Consider the following 21,265-nt stretch of genomic DNA (forward strand, 5'->3'; position numbering starts at 1 on the left):
ACACAGGGAGCCTCCTCCAGATTCATCTCAGTCCTTAAGTGACGTGTTAGGGCAGTAGAGTTGAGGACCACCGGCAGGCCGGTCCCCTTTCAGCGCCCATCCAATGCTCACTTCAATCCTACCCCGTCCTGGGGTCCATCCAGTTGCTCAACCTCCCTTGTTGAGCATGCCACTTTGTTGTTAATGGTCAGCGCTCCACCGCGCTATTCCGCTTTACTTCGTTGCCGGATGGATGGGTGGTTCACTGACGCTCTGCGACTAGGTAAAAGAGAGACAAAGAGGGCAATCCCCTCAAGGCACTGCCTTAAATAGCCTCCCTAGCAGGATTCGGTTTCGTTTTACCCTAAACCGATCCTACAACCTAGACGTCACGAGCCAGCCCCCTCCTCACACAAGCTTCCCATAGGGATGTTCGGTCCCTTGACGCAACTAAGGGCGCCCCTCCTCTAGGCACGGGGGTGCCTGCTCATATTGTGCGCACAATGTGACACTCTCACTTCTCCACCATTGCCCACATTCATCCCGACCCACACCCCTGCCATGCCCATGAATTCTCATAATGCAATTATATTGTCCATGGCGTAGATTTTATTCACATCAAAACAGGGTAATTCAACATAAACACTACGTGAGTATAAGTATTCTACTTGGGTACATAAAGATATATGTACTTCACACTATAGCGACATTCACATGTCTAAGTCACTCATATGTTATCTAGTTATTACATATCAGTATAGTATTAAGCTGACCTTCCTTGAACAATGTCCTGCGCGCATTATGTCGGCAGGCCACAACACGCACTGGCCCTCCGAGGTATCTGAACAATGTCAAAACTTTCCAACATATACATCTCAAATGCACCATGAAATTATAATTGTCGTCACAGGTGAGCATTGCATTCAATAGTTCATAGTCTTGAACCCTCTGCTGCGCACATTGGGGTGGCAGGTAACAACGTGGTACAACAAACATTTGCATTGCTTGAAATCCAGGGCACCGCATAGTGCACCGGCCCTCCGAGGTACCTGAACACAGGGAGCCTCCTCAAGATTCATCTCAGTCCTTAAGTGACGTGTTAGGGCAGTAGAGTTGAGGACCACCGGCAGGCCGGTCCACTTTCAGCGCCCAACCACTGCTCACTTCACTCCTACCCCGTCCTGGGGTCCATCCAGTCGCTCAACCTCTCTTGTTGAGCATGTCCCTTTGTTGTTAATGGTCAGCGCTCAGCCATAGTGTGAGAAGCTGCCTGGCGCACTCGTCCTCCCCCCCAACGCTGACTGTGCTCTAGAAAATCCCCCAGTATTGTGTTGATGAATATCTATATTCCCTTTGCCGACAGATGCTCACCATTGTGATGAAACAACTCAGTTCTCTGCAGATGGAGCAATTTGCGCCAAATTGTACCCAGCAGCGTAAGAGTTTATGTATTGAAGAATTCAGCTTCTGTACAGAGTTATTAATGGCCTTTGCTGAAGCCCCATCAAGCCATACCGTCCTCAGTATCACCTCTGACCACAATATCAAGGTGTTCGGTAAGTAATGTCGAATCCTAGCCAGGAGTGAAAACAAAGCCTCTCGTACTTCTAGCCTGCCTAGAGGCAGCATGTCATCCCCACCCACATGCATAACTAAAATGACCGGACGAGGCATCTCTTCGGATTCTAGTGCTTGTTGAAGCCAGACAAAAAGATCCTGTAACCCTGTACCCCAAGCCAGTGATGCCTGAACCCAGCGGCCCCTTGTGCCGCCTCCAAACAGGACCCGTAAAAATGCTGCTCCACACTGCGAATCAAGGAATGGCCACACCAACATATATGCACTGGTTTGCGGTAAACAACTGCAATAGAGAAAGAATTGGTGTTAAGACCATGACTGATAGGTACCCTGGGCCTCATTTCTCCCTTTAAACAAGACTTGGGCGAATGTACAGTTGAAAGCATTCTGCCTGCCAACGATCCACTTTTTTGATTGCATCAGTTGGCATACCCATTGCTGCTGCTGTAGTGGCTGCCCCTATGCGAAATGAATGGGAGCTATACTGCATGGGATCCTCACCTAGATATGTTAACGTCTTCCGACACAACTGGGTAAACTAATATCTTGTCAATGGCACACCATCCTTGTTATTTCTCTTAAAATGTGACCTGACAAAAACATGTTAATAAGCACAAGCCTAAACCTTCTATTAAACTTGTTTCGACTGCACACATATTACTGTATTACTTAAGTATAAACTACAAAAATCAGAAATTATTCAATGTTATTTGTCATACAAAAATATGAACCTAAATAAATGACATTGGTATCTCAGTCCTGTCTCTTCTCACCTGCTGCAACCTGTTCTCCTTCTCGATCTCCTCGTCTCAGACTCATTTCCTGGAATGCTTCTTCTTCATTTTCAGCTAGCCCTTCATGGTCTTTTTTGCTTTTGGCTTTTTCCTCGTGTCTACTGCAGCCATTCTGAACAGAACGTGTTTCTTTCACGACGAGTGTGTGTGAGGGCATTATGGCTACCAGAGTGCATAATCTATTCCTTCTTGAAGCTAAAATAAAGCCAGAGTTTACCTCCCTTCCAGCCCTTGGCACGAAGAAGGTCAACTATCACATGGAGATCATGGCATACAGTTGTCAGTCCAGTCTTGATTCCAATGTCTGGACTAAAGTCTCATTATAGACTGGTTGGTCAAAGATTGGAATCCTCATCACACCTAATGTCCTGACACCATCTTCTGTCCATAAACCCAGTAAACAATGTGCAAATGTGTGGTTACTCGCCATAAGTTGGCAGGGTATGCTCAGACGTGAGTCCCTTGCTCACTTTGCCACTGGATTCAAGCAAGCCTGGCTGAAGACGGCTGAAATGCCAGAAACCGGTCCTAGGAAGCTTGTTTCCGGTCCAGGGAAGGCATGGCTTGGCAGTTTGGGCTGAACTGTTCCCATGAGGCACAGGGTCAGACTTATTTGCATATGGCCATGTCTGAACTGGGGTGGCAGAGTGGGCTAAAGAACGGTGATGGATTAAACCCAGAATCTGTTGACTGGGTGTGAGTGTTTGATTGGTTCAGATGCTCCGTCCATCACCACCCCCTTTTGTACCAAATGTGTGGTGGGGCAAATGTTATCAGTGATTTGTGTTTTTTTTGTTAAATCAATGCAGTACTTTTGTACCCTGTACAATGGTATTAAAATGTGTATGTGGGTTCACCAGGTTGCATCTGCCACTGCACACATAATGGGACAGTGTGAGTAATCTGCTTCCTGCCAGGATGACGGAATTTGCAGATCCCATTAATGATGTATGACGACGGGGAACCTATCCACCTATTAGGTTAAATCTTCTAGTCTGAGTGCTACAGAGGTAGTTCTATTTGCTGTGATTTGTTTTGTTCTCTAAATTAGTCAATACATCTGTCTTATATGACAGAGGCAGGCGGCTGAACTGCGATGAGAAAGACATAAAATAACACTGCAGCATCAAGCTCAAAATGACAGTAAAAGATTTATGGACACTCCATCAGGCAGCATTGCTAAATGCAAATTAATCAGGGCGAGAGCCTGCCTTGACGTTGCATTTATCTTCTAAAAAGCATGCGAACAATGCTGCAGTTTGCTTTGACATCAAGGATGCGTTTGATTCTAAAGTATTTTAGAGTTCTTTCTAGCACATTGAGAGACTTGTGCTTCCATTACAGATAAAGCATGAATGGAACGATTTCAGCATGAATAATTAACTATTCCACGAACGCACACTGGGCCCGAACTATTCTAAGCTCATGCAAAGCTGGTTCCATTACTGACTGGATAGCTCTTTTCGCGCAGTCTTTCCTGTTTACTGATCGTCTTATGGCGTGGCTGAGTTTTGTCAATTTCCTTGTATTCTTTCCTATTTTACTCACATGCCATTTGCAGATTTAGAATTGGATAGTGTTGTTTGATGTAAATTACACTCAATTTATGGAAGGCCACTCACTGCTCGAAGCGTTAAATGTCCCCCAAATGTCTTTGCATAAGCATTCTTCGATTCGCACGCCTGAAAAATCTACACAAGTCAGGTTTCGCCTACTCACACCATAAAGAACAAACACTAATAAAGTGTGCTCCAGTCAAAAGGAGTGAACAGATGCTTAGTACTAAGAAAAGTGCTTATTAAGAACAGAACACGTGACAAATGTAGTCTAAGATAAAAACGAACATTAGAAACAAGGGATCCCTCAAAGAACTGGAACAATACACCCGCAAATCAATGCACAACCACACTCTTAACCATCTCAAATTACTCCACAGCCTCAAAGGTGCAAACACACAACTGCACATGCCCTAATGCTACCGAGCACTCTACTGATGAGAACCTGCAAGAAATGCGTAGCTCCATTGCATGCAAGTCCAAGTGGCACACACTATCAAGCACGACAACAGGAAAAGGATGGCCCACTGGAACTGGAAAAGAAGCTTGAGAAAAGGACAACATTATCACCATATCAACGAAGAATATCTACGGAGATTTATCCTGACAAGGACCTCAGCACTCGGGTACCATTCGGCTCGGCCCTGACTACAAAAATACCATATACACATGTATACACCTCATAAACAACTTGCTACCCCTCAATTAGCCCAACTTTGTAGCATATAGAGGTCATGCACACTAGGAGACTCGTGGTTCTGGGCAGACTTTGAAGAGGAAGTACGTAATGTTATGGGAGGTGTTAAAGTGAGGTTAATGTGAGGTATGATGTAATGCTCAGTGCGTGAATGTATGCTGAGGAATAATGTAATGCTTGATAGCAGCTCCTGTGTGGAGCACTTTATTTGCATGCTCCTGGGTTGGGGGAGATCCTACAAACATCAAGATCTAGAAAAACACAGTGTGTATTGTGTCAATCAAGATAACGGTTTTACACACACAGTGACGCTACACCTCTAGTTCCCGCCACAAAGTCACCAAGGGCGCCACTAGTATATCACAATGGTTTTCTGCAAGGCACCACGAAAAGTGACAGGCACATCCAAATCCCAATAGCCCATGACATTACCTTCCCTCGCAACCTACAGTGTTGTAAACCTGTTTCCAAATACGTTTACTCCACTCTTCCTAAACTATAAAACTAAAGATGTATTCCACAGCTCCACACAGTGGCCAGTCAGTTCCAGGCCAATTATACAACTGCCTTGCCGCTCGTAGCTGTTCTCCGTGACCACGAACATGGAACCTGTACTTTATTAACTTGGACCCAGCCTTAACCTAAAGGAATTTCTGCTGCTTGCACACAGGGGCCGGGACTGCGAGACCCAGGGTTCTCAGCGCACGACCAACGCAGCGCACCTGGAGTCTCTTCCCGCCCCCTGCTCCTCCTATTTAGCCATGCCCTCATTCGCTGAGCGGGACACGAGCGGGATGCCGGACGAAGCCCGGACAAAGGGCGGACAGTCTGAGACAGTCCGAGACTGACCGTGACTGGACTGGGCCAGGTTTTTTTATCCGTTGCACTCGCTGCTTCCCTGCGGTACTCTGACCGTAAAACTCTTTGTTGTTGTTTCTCTTGCATATTGCTGGCGCTGTGTTACTTTGTTAATTGCTTTTCTAGGCGCTGGTGGAGCTTTTTGTATAACTGTGGCATCAATTTACCGAGAGCAATATGTCTAAACAGAAGTCTTCCTCTGCCACCAATACCATAGACAACTACCTAGTGCAGGTAGTCAGTACAATCAATACGTCTAGAAGATTATCCCTGGGTCTGAGTTCCACTCCCATAATCCCTATAGAGAACTCCCTACTAGAACCGAACCAGGTTGAAGTTCCGATACAGGTACATCGTAGTGACTCCCTTGATAATGTATTTACTCAGGAAGACAACCCTGACCAAATTACCTCCACTGCTATTAACTTGATAAACGATTCCCTAGAACAGCCCAACACGACCCAAGAAAAATCACTCCCACTCTCCCCTGTGTCTGTCCCAGTAACCAGACCAGTTAGAACTTGCAGAAAGGGCTTGAATAAGCGTGGTGGGCTGCGCTCTAGTAGGAAACGGATTGTCTCCCCTCCTAAAACTATGCCCTCAAAAGACACAATTGGGGAGCTTGGCGAGAAGGTGTCCCTGGAGGAAGAGCAAATCAAAATACTTGTGAGCATGATTGATGCCAAGATCAAAAACATTGTTAAACCCCTGATAGACAAAATCAATCATCTAACAGAAGAGGTTTCCAGGCTTGGGGGTATCATAAACCAGTCTGTGGAATTGGTGGGCAATATAACAACCCCAGCCTCCAGTAGAGTCGATCCAATAGTAAATGCACCAGGTGCTGGGATAGAAAGCAGGGAAAAAACTGCCCCAATCCCTCAAATACCCCCTCACTGTGTATCGAATAATGACCAGGGAATTAACATCGAAAGACAATCACCCAAATCCATGAGCACAGGTACTGAGAAAGGCCCGGTCCAACTTGTAGTAGAGGCCTCCCCTCTAGTTTTGGTTCTGGCCAATGTACCTCCCTAAAAATCTGGCCAAGCAGAACCGACAGCTTCTTTGATTAGTAAAGCTTTTCATTGGCTATCCAATAATATGGTGATATCCTCCTGGGGTAAACAACAACTAGCAGAAGAAATCACTATGGCAAGAAGGGTGGTTTGGATAGGGAATGGTGTCAAAAAATTCAAAGGTGACTTTGTAGTCCTACATTTCTTAAACCCGGAAGTACTCCCCGAGGTTCTAAGAAATCTTCTTCCACCGCAACGTAGGAGCACAGACATTGTTCCATTAACTTTGGATTTTTTCTACCATAGCAGTAAAAAAGGGAACCCGAGCATTCTAAAAACAAAGTGGAACCTGGTATCACACAAGTGGGGTAGGATCCCTCAACCTAGCGAATGGGAAATTAACCTAGAAAACCGATTTGGGGCGCTATCGAATTTGAATGAATGTGATTGACTCAAACCGGCTGATAGAGTAGTGCAAAATAATTCAGCGGAGTTAACTAACAAGGATACCCCCGCAGAGGAAGAGCACTGTTTGACATATGCCATTTCCTCGTTTACGGGGATAAAGGCAGAGGAAGCATTTACTTTAAGTAGTGGAAATATGAATAGACTTTTGAAGTCACAGTTAGATCCTTTGATAGTGGAATCGGCTCCCGACCTAGCTGTACCCATGCTTGAACCCCCATACCACAATAATATTCATCTAGATTTAGAAATGGGGTGGGGGGATGATCTTCAAGGATCTCCCCTTCCACAGATTTCTTCAGAGACAGTGATAGCTGGTATAGAAGAGACAGGGTTGACCTTTCTTTCCTGGAACATTGCTGGAATAACCAACAAGTTGACATCTCCTGAATGGTGCACATTTATAGAACAATTCGACATCCTACTGTTCCAGGAAACATGGTCTGTGACCCCAATACTCCATCAAGGGTACCTTAATTTTTATATCCCAGCTACAAAAAATCCTAAGGGACGCCCATAAGGGGGACTAATAATCTGGGTTCGCCAAAATCTATGCTGCAGTATTCATCAAATGAGCTCTCCATCAGTAGACATATTGCCAATTACTCTTAACTGGACTAATGGTCATGGGATGGTCATATTTAATATCTACGCCAGGGGATTAGTGGGTGGTAAAACATCAGAAGAAATAACCGCTCTGGATCATGAGCTTGAAGTTCTCCCAACATACTTGCCTTTCATTATAGGGGGCGATGTTAATACCACTTTTGAACCGCTTGGCCAAGAAGATCAAACTTTAACAGATGAAGAAGATAGCACATGGGGTATCCCACAGTTAGAACTTCCTGTAGTTAATAAATGGACAGAGGCGGCCATCCAATTGAAGGCCCTATGCCTAGTAAGAGGAATTAGAGCAGCAAATGGAAGAACTCCTTCAGATCGACAGGGGAACAAAACATTTAATAATGGTAGGTCCTCCAGTCGAATAGATTATATCTTAGTGGATGTCAGACTATGGAATAGCCTGATCGATATGGCAGTTAAAACTCGAATAGAGAGTGACCACAATCCACTTTGCATGGATCTCAAAGTAAATGTAGGATTAAGAAAGCCAAACCTAGGAGAAGGTAAAACTACCCTAGACATAGTATCTTCGAATAACCAGCGCCATATTAAATGGGGTAGACTTATTGAGAACATGGAGAGATTAGAAGACCTAAAAAAAACTGTGTTAGTAGAGGTTGCAGAGATTAATACACATGTCAACAAGAAAATATTTCCTGAAATCATGCTTGAAGCTCATTCGACTTTCTTTACAAAGCTCCAGGGGTTCTTTAAGAAGGAGAATTGTGAGATGCGGTATAAAATGACCGGAAACCAGGCTTGGAGTCCAAACGGTAGTTTATTCAAAGCTCAAGCAAGTACGAACATCAGCGACCCCAGCCACAGCGGTAACCACGGCGGGTGACCGCTTTCATTCACTCAGGCGCTCGACTTGGAACGCTGGTCGCGGTGACATTCGACATGACGTCACCGCGAGCCGCTCCAATGTCAACTGAGCTGCCGGGTGTGAGAATTAGTGGAAGATACCACACATTCCCCTCCCCTGCGGAAAGCACTAACGGAAAAGAAAATAACACAACAACCAGTATTTCAGAAGAATTACATCATTACGTACTGCTCAAAATGTCTGGGTGGCTTGGTCATTCTCTGGCTAACCCTTCTACCAGGTTGGGGGTTCGACCACCGTTTTTTGGGAAGGGGACCCTTGTTTTCCTCGGAGTCGTCCTCCCTCTCACTGCCTCTATCTGAACCTTGGCCGGGTGGGCAAAACTTCACTACTCTCCCCAGGTTCCAAATCTTCCCCTCCTGGGTCTTTACAGCATTCCTGAACAATTTCGTGATCTTGGTGGGCCTACTGTATCCTGACCAACTTGCCCTGCCGGTGGGTGTCCTGATCTTTATGTCATTCCCTACTTTGAAACCAGCCTCCTGTGTAGAGTTAAGCCTGTCGAATCTTTCTTTCCTCTCCCCCATAGCTTTTTCCTGCCTCACCAACCCTTTCGCTTCTTTGGAGTGGTCCGACCAACCCTTACGCCACCCCATCAACCCTGGTGACAGTTTGGTGTTAGGAATCCTTCCTCGAAGCATTTCGAATGGGGTGACTCCTGTCGTCTGGTGCGGGGTGAACCTGTATGCTTCTATGCGCCTCCATGCCTCCTCCTTCCAATTCATACCACTGGCCTTGGCTAACTGGATACTCTCTTTGAGGGTCTTATTAAAGCGCTCTACCATGCCGTTTGTCTCTGGGTGGTACAGGGCACAACGCTTGTGTGTGATTCCTCTCTCCCCAAGGAAATCCTCCATTTCCTTCGAGCACAGTTGTACACCATTGTCTGTGAGTAGACTGCTGGGTAATCCTTCCTTTTTGAACAGCCCTTGAAGGAACTCGATGACTATCTTAGTCGTGATTTCACTCACCAACTTCACTTCTGGCCATCTGGAGTACAGATCCATGAGCAACAGAATATACGGAGTGCGCACCTCTCCTGTCAACAGACCAACGATATCCAACGCCAACTCCTTCCAGGGCCCTGATGGTCGTGGTCTGCACACCATTGGAGGTGTCAATTGCCTCAGCACTTTGTCGCTGATGCTGCATGGGATGCAGTCTCTCACTTTCCTTTCAATCGCCAGGTCCATACTCGGCCACCAATAGTCTTCTCTCAGCCTTTGTTTGGTCTTGGTGATGCCCAGATGGCCATCGTGAGCCATGTCAATAAGATTCTCCCTCACCGTCACAGGAGGTACCAACCTCGTTCCTCTGAACAGACAATCGTCAACTACGGACAACTCATCCTTTATAATCCAGAATGGCCGAAGAGCCTCCACGCGTTTATCTTCATGTTTCCATCTGTCCATTACTCTCTTGCACACCTCATCTAAGACTCCGTCATCTTTTAGTGCACACTTCCATGTCTCCTCGCCTATTGCTCTCTGGATGGTACAAACATTTTCTCTTTGGTGATCATCCAAATCTTCCTCCATTCTGTCTTGTGTCTCCTTCCCATCCCTTTCTTTCACCGGCCTGGACAAGCAGTCTGCCGCCAGATTCCGGACACCTGGGACATACTCGACCTTGAAGGTGTACTCCTGGAGGCCGACCACCCAACGCCTGATCCTACTGGAGATCGCATCCAGCCCCTTCTTACTGAAAACCTCCACCAATGGCTTGTGGTCTGTACGAAGGGTGAACGTTGTGTCCCACAGGAAATCTCTGAATTTGCTCAATGCCCAGAATACTGCTAAAGCTTCTTTTTCGATCACGGAGTAGTTGTCTTCTGACTTCTGCAGGGATCTTGAGGCGAAGGCTATCGTTTCCTCTCCGTCTTTACTTATTTGCGTAAGCACCGCACCTAGCCCTTTGGCACTTGCGTCTGTAGTAACTATTGTTTCACGATTAGGCATGTAAGACTTCAGACTGGGTGCTTCAGCAAGAGTATTCTTCACGTCCTCGAACTCCCTTTGACACTCTCGACTCCAATCAAACACAGCCTCCTTTTTCAACAACAGCCTGATGGCATGCGTTCTCCCTGCGAGGTTCCGTATGAATTTTCTGTAGAACTCTAACATTCCCATGAAAGACCTGATCTCTTCCTTGCTCTTCGGGCCGCCAGATTTACAATGGTGTTCTGGAGTTCAGCCTTGGGACGGATTCCTTCTGTCGTTACTTTGTGCCCCAAGAAGTCTAGTTCCGCACATCCGAACACGCATTTTTCTTTCTTCACTGTAAGTCCTTGTGACCGGAACCTTGATAGTACCTGTCTCAGTCTCTTATCATGCTCTTCATGGTCTCTGGTGAATACTAGGACGTCGTCCTGGTAGCATACAACCCCTGGAATCTCCTTCAAAATGTTTCCTATGAGCCTCTGGAACACGGCTGCCGCAGAGACTAAGCCGAACGGCATCCTTTTGAACTTGTATGCCCCCATGGGTGTTACAAACGCCGTGAGTTCTTGCGACTCTTCATGAAGTTTGATCTGAAAGTAGGCTGAGGTAAGGTCAAGCGTGGAGAATACCCTCGCACCCTCTAGCATGCTCATCATCTGGGTGATATTGGGCAGCGGGAAACGGTCGACTACAACCTCCTTGTTCAAGGCTCTAAGGTCGATGCACAGCCGAACTGACCCATCCTTTTTCTGTGCGGCCACGATGGTTGCCAACCACTCTGTCGCTTCCACTGGTTCTATAACCCCTGCCTTGCACAATTTCTCAAGTTCTGTCTTCACTGCTTCTTGGATGGCAATGGGTAGTTTCCTGACTTTGGCTACTACCGGTTTCGCATTCTCTTTTAACTTGATCTTGTGGCAGTAATTCTTCAGACACCCCAGCTCCTCTTTGAACACTTCTTTGAACTCTGTCACTAGCCTCTCTTCCTGTTCTTGTACCTCCTGTATCAAAATTTGGGGGTTGCTGTTGGGATTCAGGTATATCCCCAACTCCTTCTGTGCTTGCCAGCCCAAGATGTTGTCACCGACAGTGGACACGTATACCTTGGACATTTTTGTTCTGTCTTTGTATTCGATTATGTCCCAAAAGTATCCTTTCATAGAGATAGGACGACCTGCATATCCTCCGGGTCTCACATCCATTTTCTTTAAGATTATCTTCCCCTTGGATAAACGTGAAAACTCTTTCGCACTAATAATTGTTATCCTTGAACAGGAATCGAACAGTGCTTCCAACTTGGTGCCTTTTACTTTTACGGTGTCTTTAGGGCTGCAGACCTGACCTTCCTTCACTTGCACAACAATTTCATCACAGACCGTGTTTGTCCTGTCCTTACCCTGTCTACTGAATCCCTGTCCGCTTTTGCAATACTGCCTGAAATGGCCTCTCTTCCCGCACTTGTTGCATGTGAACTTGAGAGCAGGACACTCTTTATCATTGGCCATGTGTCCTTGCTTCCCGCACCGGTAGCAGGCACCCTTGAATGACCATCCTGATTTGTCTTCATTCTGTCCATTATTCACCATCTTCTGTCCCTTGATCGCAGACACCGCCTCTGGCTCAGTCACCACCTCGCTTACTTTGGGTTTGTCTTCGCTTCTCTTCTCCCCACTGTCCTGTTTTATCTCACTGACACACTGCAACATGTGTTCTACCTGCTTGGCTATTATTAGGACCTCTCTTAGGGGTGGGTCATCCTTAAGCCACAGTTCTTCCCGTACCCGCTCCATCCTGCATGCTAATACGAACTGATCCCTGATCCTTTCCTCACTTGCTCCCCCAAATTTGCATGTCGCAGCTAGTTTCCTAAGGTCTGAGACAAAATCCTCTATAGATTCCCCTTTTTTCTGTACTCTTTTCCCAAAGTGGTATCGCTCCATGATAGTGCTAGTCTTCGGGAGATAGTGCAGATCTAGTTTTTTAGGCTTACTTCTAGTTCATTAAGCCCCCTCGCTTCTTGCACACCTAGGTCTGGGAGGTGATCAAGGACCTCTTCGCCCTCCGCCCCCAGGTAATACGCCAATAGTGCCACCTTTCTCTCTAACCCCAGGTTTGGGCCACACACGGTGGCATAATTAAAAAACACTTTTTTCCACTTTTTCCACTGAATAGCGGGTTCCCCTGGGTTGGTCAAGAAGAAAGGTGGAGGTGTCACACTCTGCATGTTTACAGTTCCAAATAGTAAATGGGAGCAAAACTTTGTAAATGCAGAGACTAGCTACCATACATCAGCACAGTGCGAGTAAATAACAAAATAGTTTCACTGAACAGGATAAGGTTGCTGCCCTCTCACATATAATTCAATAGATCTCAAATTTAACCACCGGGTGGCACTGTGGTTCGACAGTCAGTTCTCCTTTGAGTGATAGAGACCTTGAAAATATTGCCCAGTCGCAGTTCAGGACCCGGATATTCCCGGTCTGAGGATAATACCAGATCGATATCCACCTAGCACCCTTGCGAGCAAATGGCGAGGAGCAAAAAGGGGAACACAGGTGAGTTCAGCGCTGGGCCGAGGTCAGGATCTTCAGTCTCTGGGGGTAAACAGAGAAAACGGGTAGCTGGCACTGCTCTACAACACCGATGCACTCTGAGGGCTAAGGTTCGTGCGCCGTGCAGCGCTTGCTCAGTTGCTCGCTGTCGGGTCTGGCAAAGTCTCGGGAAAGCAACTAAACACCTCGAAAAGTTCTTAGGCTACTTCTCACCTCACGCAGCCAGCACTCCCAACAGTCGCGATGCCGGCAGGTCAAAGTGCTCCGACAGGCACTTCAGGCACACAAGTCCACCACCCTTCTTACGACGCGTATGCCCGGCACTCCTTCCTGATGAGACGGGACATCATCGCTTCTTCCTTCTTCTACACCAGTCATCCCTGCGAAGCTCGCCACCAGGACATACACACTATTCTTTCAGGCACTAGTGACAGCACGGTCCTTGCTCGCACAATAGGCTCTACTCACGGTGCGATAATTCTCTGCACTGGTGGGTTTTTAGGATGTGGCAGTAATCGTAGCCTTTGCCAACCTTCTGTTGCCCTTGCCTCGGCGACTCGCAGCCCTACAGTCTGCTTACTCCGCTCGCGGTATTCTTCCAATACCCGATATTTTTCTTCTTAGCGTGTTGGGGTCGCTGTGGTAAGAAGGTCCTCGTGGCCAGTGTGAGATGCTGTATAAAATGACCGGAAACCAGGCTTGGAGTCCAAACTGTAGTTTATTCAAAGCTCAAGCAAGTACGAACATCAGCGACCCCAGCCACAGCGGTAACCACGGCGGGTGACCACTTTCACTCACTCAGGCGCTCGACTTGGAACGCTGGTCGCGGTGACATTCGACATGACGTCACCGCGAGCCGCTCCAATGTCAACTGAGCTGCCGGGGGTGAGAATTAGTGGAAGATACCACAAGAATAAACCAGGATATGTTCAGAATAAAAAGCCCACACAAGGATGGTATGATAAGACCTGTAGAAAAGCCCATGAGAACCTTAGCTTAGAACTCAGAAACAAGAATATTCTAGGGGTGAGAAAAGCGAGGGACAACTACAGGTAGGTACAAAAAGAGACTAAGAAAAAGTGGGATGAAGCCCATTGGCTTGATTTGAAATCCGCCTGCGACACAAGGAATCAAAGACAATTTTGGGCTCTAGTTAAATGGGATAGAGGAGGGGTGGCCGAACCCCCACAAAATAACGTAGCCCAAAACCAATGGGTAGACTTCTTTAGACCTCAATACGCATCTGCGCCAACTAAAGGGGAATATACTTTACCCCCCACAATCTTCTACCAACACCAGTTATTTACTATAAAAGATGTCAGCACGGCATTGGATTGTGTGACTAGGGGACGTGCCCTAGGAATGGACGCCATACCAGCGGATGTGTTCCTAAGTGATATACCATCCTGGTGCCAGTATTTTGTGTGGCTAGCAAACTCCGTGGCTAGAGGTGCTCCCATACCTCCCTCTTGGAAGGGAGCAGAAATAATTCCGGTTTTTAAAAAGGGAAACAAATCATTACCCAGCAACTATAGACCTATTATTCTTATAGACTCTGCCCAAAAAATAATAGGTCGTCTAATACAAAATAAACTACAATCCTGGATCGATGAAAACGATATCTTATCCCCATATCAAGCCGGGTTTCGTCCCTGCCAAGCTCAGTTGACCAGGTCTTTTTCTTTATAGCTCTGTATTGGAGGAATGTGTTGCTCACCAATGGTACCCTCTACGCTGTGTTTGTAGACTTAAAATCAGCTTTTGATTTAGTACCTCGTTCCAAACTTTGGGGGGTACTTGCTGAAGCTGGATTGTCTCCGGAACTATTGACGTTACTCGTCCGCTTACATGAGAGCAATTATGCGAGAATCAGGTGGGGTGCTCAGGGTGAGGTGACTGACACATTCCCTGTCGAGCGTGGGGTACGGCAGGGGTGTGCCTGGCACCGACATTGTTCTCCATTTACATCAACGGGATCGTAGACCATCTAAGCCGTTCACCTACCGATGCACCGATACTGGCTGGAGCTCGAGTACCCGTTCTCATGTTTGCGGACGACACGCTCATAGTTTCCCGTACACCAAGTGGGCTCCAGAAGGCAGTCAATGCCTTTGGAGAGTTTTGCAAAGCTCATGGACTCGAGATAAATACATCTAAGACTAAGTTCATGTGCTTAAACCAGCGGAATACCTTCAGGGGCTCTATAAATTTTGATGGCACCCCATTGGAACAGGTTGAAGCTTTCACATACTTGGGAATAAGCCTCCAAAGTAATCTGAGCTGGAAAAAACATACTGATATGGCTGTGTTAAAGTTTCATCAATTGGCAGGCATAGTGGCTCACAAACATAAAACTTCGCTGACCAAGCCTATTACACCTGCATTAGAAATTTATAACATGAAGGTAGTCAGTGCCTCCCTATACGGTTCGGAACTTTGGGGTTTCTCCAACCTGAAACAATTAACTTTGGCGGAAAATAGTTTTCTCTGCCGCTTGATTGGGGTCCCCCAAAGTACACCTACCGTAGCATTGGCCTAGGATCTGGGCAGGAAAAGTATTGAGGATTTGGCACGGCTTCGTCCGCTGCTATACTGGAGACGCTTAATGACCACGCCAGAACTTGTGCACTTTGCAAATGCCCTAAAAGATATCATAAGGGCAGATCGTTTTCATTCGATCTTATGGTTAAAAGAAATAAGAGGATTGCTTAGTAAGCTGGAATATGATCATTTGTGGAACTCTCCTAATATTGAAAGCTTCCCATCAAAGGCTACGCTAAAGAACATGTATTGGGAAATGGTATGGTCGTCTACTCAATGTACAGTTTCCAATACAAATTTAACAGTACGTTATTTGAACATCAAATCTGTACCCTCTTGTGAACTTTATTGGGACATTATCGAAAAACCACTTGACAGAAAACTATATTTTCAATTTAAGATTGGGACGCTTCCTATAAAGGCGTTTACCTGCAAATGGTCGACAAACACGGACGATAAATGTCCCCATTGCAAAGATTTGATAGAGGATACAGCCCATATACTGTTTGTTTGCCCTTTGTATGTCAATCCACGACGCAAATGGATAAAACCAGTGTGCCTAAACCTAGGAACACGTAGGTGCACAGAGGCACTAAGAATAATGGAATCAGACTGTACACCCTACCTGGCGATTGCTATCGCAAAATTCCTAGGCTGGTCATGGATTATACGTACTCGTACTTTACAGCAGCTAGGCACAGTCTAAAGATACCATTGATATGGTTGATTATTATGATTTAATGTAGCTAATTTCGTAAACAACAGTACTATGTTTAATAAGTTTCTTAAAAAATGTTTTTAGCTTTGTCTTAGTATTTATTGTATTGTGTAAGTTAGGATGTAAAATTGCTTTTATGACTGTTGTCGAATAAAGCTTTGAAATTGGACAACTGCCTTACAATCCAATACATACCATTCTTCTGTGATCAGGTGAGAACATGGAAGTATGAACACACACAGTTCCAGTAGGATTGAGGAAGTATAAACACTTCATATAGCACACAGAAGACATGAAAAAAAACAGAAAACCACTGTTTTCTTGCCATATGAGCCAGCGATTCTACATATCTTGCCATCATAAATTTTATTTATTTATTTAATGCAATTTTATAAAGAGCGAACATTACCTGAAGTTGTCAGAGCGCTTTACAAAATAACCAGTTGCGTTACATAAGGACTTTGGATTACATGAGTTACATAAGAGATACAAACAGAAAAAATTGCAAATGTACAAGTTGTAAAGTCACTCAAGGAAGAGATACAAACAGATAAACTCTAAGATCACATAGGAGTGGTAGTAATTACAAAGGTCTGCTACATATACTGATGGTTAGAGTTATATATATACAAATTTCCAATGCCCTCAGGATTACATTTTAACAGCCATTAGGCTGGAACAATTATATATTACATATTTACAGAGCAGGACATTCTTGCCATCTTTCAGCCAGGTGTTCAGGTGGTGTTACACTTAGGGGCGGTGGACTTGGGTCCGTAGGGGTCCCCGAAGAAAACTTTACCTAAAATGACAGCTACATTGGTTGCTGGTTCAGTTAAATGATGTGCAAAACAAGACCAATGGAGCAGGCCAAGGGGTAAAGTACTGGCAGGAAATACCATAAAAGTCAGAAGTTGGCAAAACCAGTGGTGATTCCTGAGCTCATCCAGTGTGAGGCCGGTCACCCTCACCGTGTTGGCCTGAAAAATAAAGACGTGAAGGGTGCCTCGTTGGGATAATGCTGTGAAGGGGCAAGATTCAAATACGGGGGTAAACTGAGGGCGATGGGGAGAAGTCAGCGCAGGCTTGGATCCATAAGGGAATGGCAGTTGCGGGGTCAGGAGGGCGTGACACAGCCAAAGGGGTAAACAAGCTCGGAAAGACGGGCTTCTGCGTCGCGGCACTCTCCAGGAAAGTCCGTCCGGTGTCGCAAGATCCACATGATTCAAGTGCAGCCCCAAAGCGGCGCCGCCGGAAGATAGGAATTTGCAACAAAGGTCTGGGAAGGCAAGCGTAGATTGATTGGACCACCCGGACAGCAGAGTCAGGTATCAGCTGCAGCGAGGCAGACAGGCAGCCGGCAGATCCACCAGAGTTCACAAGAAGATGGGGGAAGAAAGGAGGACCAGCGGAGTGATATGGTTCACTGTGCCCGATGTCCGGCTGGGTAGGTGACGGCAGCGATGGTGTACAGCTCCACTGGACATCGGCCATGTTGCTCCGATGCTGCCGCCGGAAAACTTCGACCACAAATCCACAGGAGGTCTTGAGTCCTGTAGAGGGAGATGAGAGGCGAAGACCACAGGCAAATCGGACCCTTGGTAAGTAGAAAAGATCCAAGGGGGGAGATTTTAGGGGAGTTAATCAAAAAAAGGCAATCCCTGGTCGGTACCTCCCGGCCAGAGCTCCTCATCAGTCGGCGATCTTGGCTTGCGTCTCTCATCTATCATATATAAAGATATAACGATGTTCCTTCGTCTACTACTATACTACACTATTTACTTATTTACAAAAATTAGAGGGACACCTGCTGAGCGAATATGTCTCCAACCTGGAGATGCTTCACTTGATATTATCAAGGCCAAGTATACAGTAGTGAGTATACAATTTGCGTACTTTCTAACTTAAGATTTGTTTTTATTCACTCAAATATCCACATTTGTTTTCTTACACAGAACTTTCAGTAAGGGACTTATATGAACAATGGTGAGCCCCTTTCAATGCACTAATTGAAAATATTGCGAATGCTGTAACACTTGGGGCACTGTTGTGCTTGGGGTATGTTTATTAATCTAGCCACATAGGGTGTCTGCCATTCTTCTAAGTCGGGCATGTGGTATGTTGCTGTGTATAGCTTGGTTTTAGTTTCTATCCTTTGAGGACTTGCTCTGATTACCATCCTTTAAGGATCTTGTTTATCTTATCACGTACTTTTGGTAAAACATGTCATTTTATGGTGTTGTATGGGGATTTCTACAAGTGGTGGTGGAGAATTTGCTATTACATCAATATAATATACATGATTCTAATGGATAATACAAGGTAATGTTATCTTCTATGATTTGAATATATGTTTTCTAGACCTGGCGAAATCTGAGCACTACTTGTACATATGATGAACCACGTGTTGGCTGGAGAACCTAAGGAACTGGAGCATGGAGAAAAGCAATAAACCACCATTAAAGCCTCAACTTAGGATATGGACTTTGCAATGGATATTCTGAATATTGAAGGAGTGTGGGGTATTATAACCTTATTTACCTAGTTTTATGTGGTTGTAAATGGTGCAGAAGTAAAAGGAGGGAAGGGTAAGACCAGCACATTATTCAATAAACAGAATAGGTACTTAAGAATGTGTGATAGAGAAATGAAAAGGCATAACAAAGAAAGGAGTCAGGCGTTTGTGGCCCCACCTTACTCCGATCATACCACAATCCAGGTTGTCTAATGGCGGTTTTCTCACTTTTGTCTCTCAGATCAACAAAGCCACTACCATGTGTTTCTTTACTTAATTACGTTCAGTAGGATCCTCCGGCGCTTACACAATGATTACTGCCTTAATGTAATCAAGGTAGTGGTGGAATCCCACCTGGAATATTGGAATTCTCCATACTTTGAGTTTTCAGAATGTCTTCTCAACTACATTCTAACTGTCTAAACATATGCAGCCAGACATTTACAACCTAAATGAGATAGTTCAACTGATGTGTTGATTACACTAGATGTGAAAGTACTATATACCAGCATACCACAGGATGTGCTACTCTATCAGTAATTGAGGAACTTCTCAGACATAAAGATTAGGGACATACTATACTGTTCATTATGGAATGCATATCTTTGGCCCTAAAAATAATTTCTTCCAATTTGAGCAAAAACAATACCATGAAATCCAGGGCACTTCTATGAGCAGTACGTTTACCACTGGTTCTATATGCATAGTTTTGAAACAAAATACATTTGTCCAGAAGGCAACCCAAACAAGATATCAATGAAATTATGGAAACGATCTATCACTGATATTTTAGTTTGTTTGGAGAGACCATAAGCATCTAGTGGACAACCTTATTGAATGGTTAAATAAAAAAAGATCCCAAGACCTTTTGATTTTACTAAAAGTATATGTAGAATATACTTACTTAAAGGGACTTCCAGCCACCTCTCTTCATCCATTGGTCTGTTGTTGTGCCATTCACATTTTGCTTCTGCCCATAACAACGTACAGCATGGGGCAATGGGTCAGCCCACTTCAGCCACTGACTAACTTCACCACAAGTGACTGCAATTAACACTTTCACAAGGAGCAAATCTGCACACAAGGTACTTCTTTTCATGTCCAGTGTTTTTGTTTTAACTTTAGTATTACTTTAGTGTTGCCTTTATTGTAGAGTCTGATATGATAGCAGGATGATTTCCACCAGATATGAGTAAAGAACACATTCCACTTTTATCAGTTGTAAATTCCTTTTGAAGTGGCCTTTGTTTATCTGACTGCTGATGCTGTCCTCTGTGGTCTGGGGTTCGACGTCTGCTACTCCCTCTGTGGAAGGTTGCAATCTGATTGCTAAGTTTTTTAATGACAACGTTTCCTCTATTAATGCTGCGTTCCTAGAGGCAGTCAGAGATGCTCCATGCCTTGAAGTCTGGTTTGACTCCTCCGCTACCGGAGGGGGGGGACTCTCGAGCATTAAGTCTCTCACTTCGGAGGGACTACGTACCCTAATGAATGAAATTTAATCAGAGTTACAATGTGGTCCTGCCTAGCCCATAATCTTAGAAAAGTGATGGAGGCAAGTGTTCTGTGACCTACTTAATAACTCTCTGGAGTCACGTATGGTACACAGGTGTTGGAAACACGCTATCACAGTTTCCTATAAAAAACACAACTGGAACCCGCAAAGCTGGAAAATGTTGGGCCCATTTCCCTGCTTCCCTTCTTCTCCAAAGTGATGGAGAGGTACATACATAAACAGTTGTCAAGTTTTATTGATTCTAGGGAACTGCTTCCTGAGACTCATTCGGGATTCTGCACGCAGTTTAGTACAGAATCAGCATTACTGCTAGCCTCAGAGTTCCTTAGGCAGATTGTGGACAGTGGTATCACTGCAGCACTGTTAATGTTGGATCTCAATGCAGCCTTCAATACTGTGCCCCATGGCCTTCTGCTCAAGTGGCTCTTGAATCTTGTTATCGGAGCAAAGACTTTGCTGTGTTTAGCATCTTTCTTACAGAGCCTCACCTTTCAGGTGGCTCAAACCCCTTTCTATCTGAGGTTTTTCCGCTGCAGCAGGGGGTGCTACAGAACTCATCACCTTATTCAACATTTACATACGCCCCCTAGCTGACATCATTGAGCGTTACAGCTTTAACATTGTGTCGTACGCTGATGAAACGCAGCATATCATCACCCTGTCCCAGGGTGAAGGAGACACTGTGGCTCTGTTAAAGTCCTATTTATCTGAACTGGCTGAGTTTATGGACCAAAGCTGTCTCAAGCTTAATGCTGGGAAAACAGAGGTTCTCATCTCGGGAGAGCAGCCATTTTTCTGGTCCTCTGCGTGGTAGCCGGATTCACTAGGGCCTCTAACTGACCCTAAGCGGGTAGTTAAGAACCTCAGCATCTGGTTTGATGCTGGACTCCTGTTTAACAGTCAGATTACCAGGCTAGCAGGGAAATGTTTTGCAATTTTGAAGACTGTGGCAGCTCGGCCACTGCTTAACCTCCAGAGGCGGTCAGCTATGGCTTCAGCTCTTGTCAAACTGCACTGGCTGCCTCTG

Source organism: Lissotriton helveticus, chromosome 4_1, assembly GCF_964261635.1.
Source record: "Lissotriton helveticus chromosome 4_1, aLisHel1.1, whole genome shotgun sequence".
NCBI lineage: Eukaryota > Metazoa > Chordata > Amphibia > Caudata > Salamandridae > Lissotriton > Lissotriton helveticus.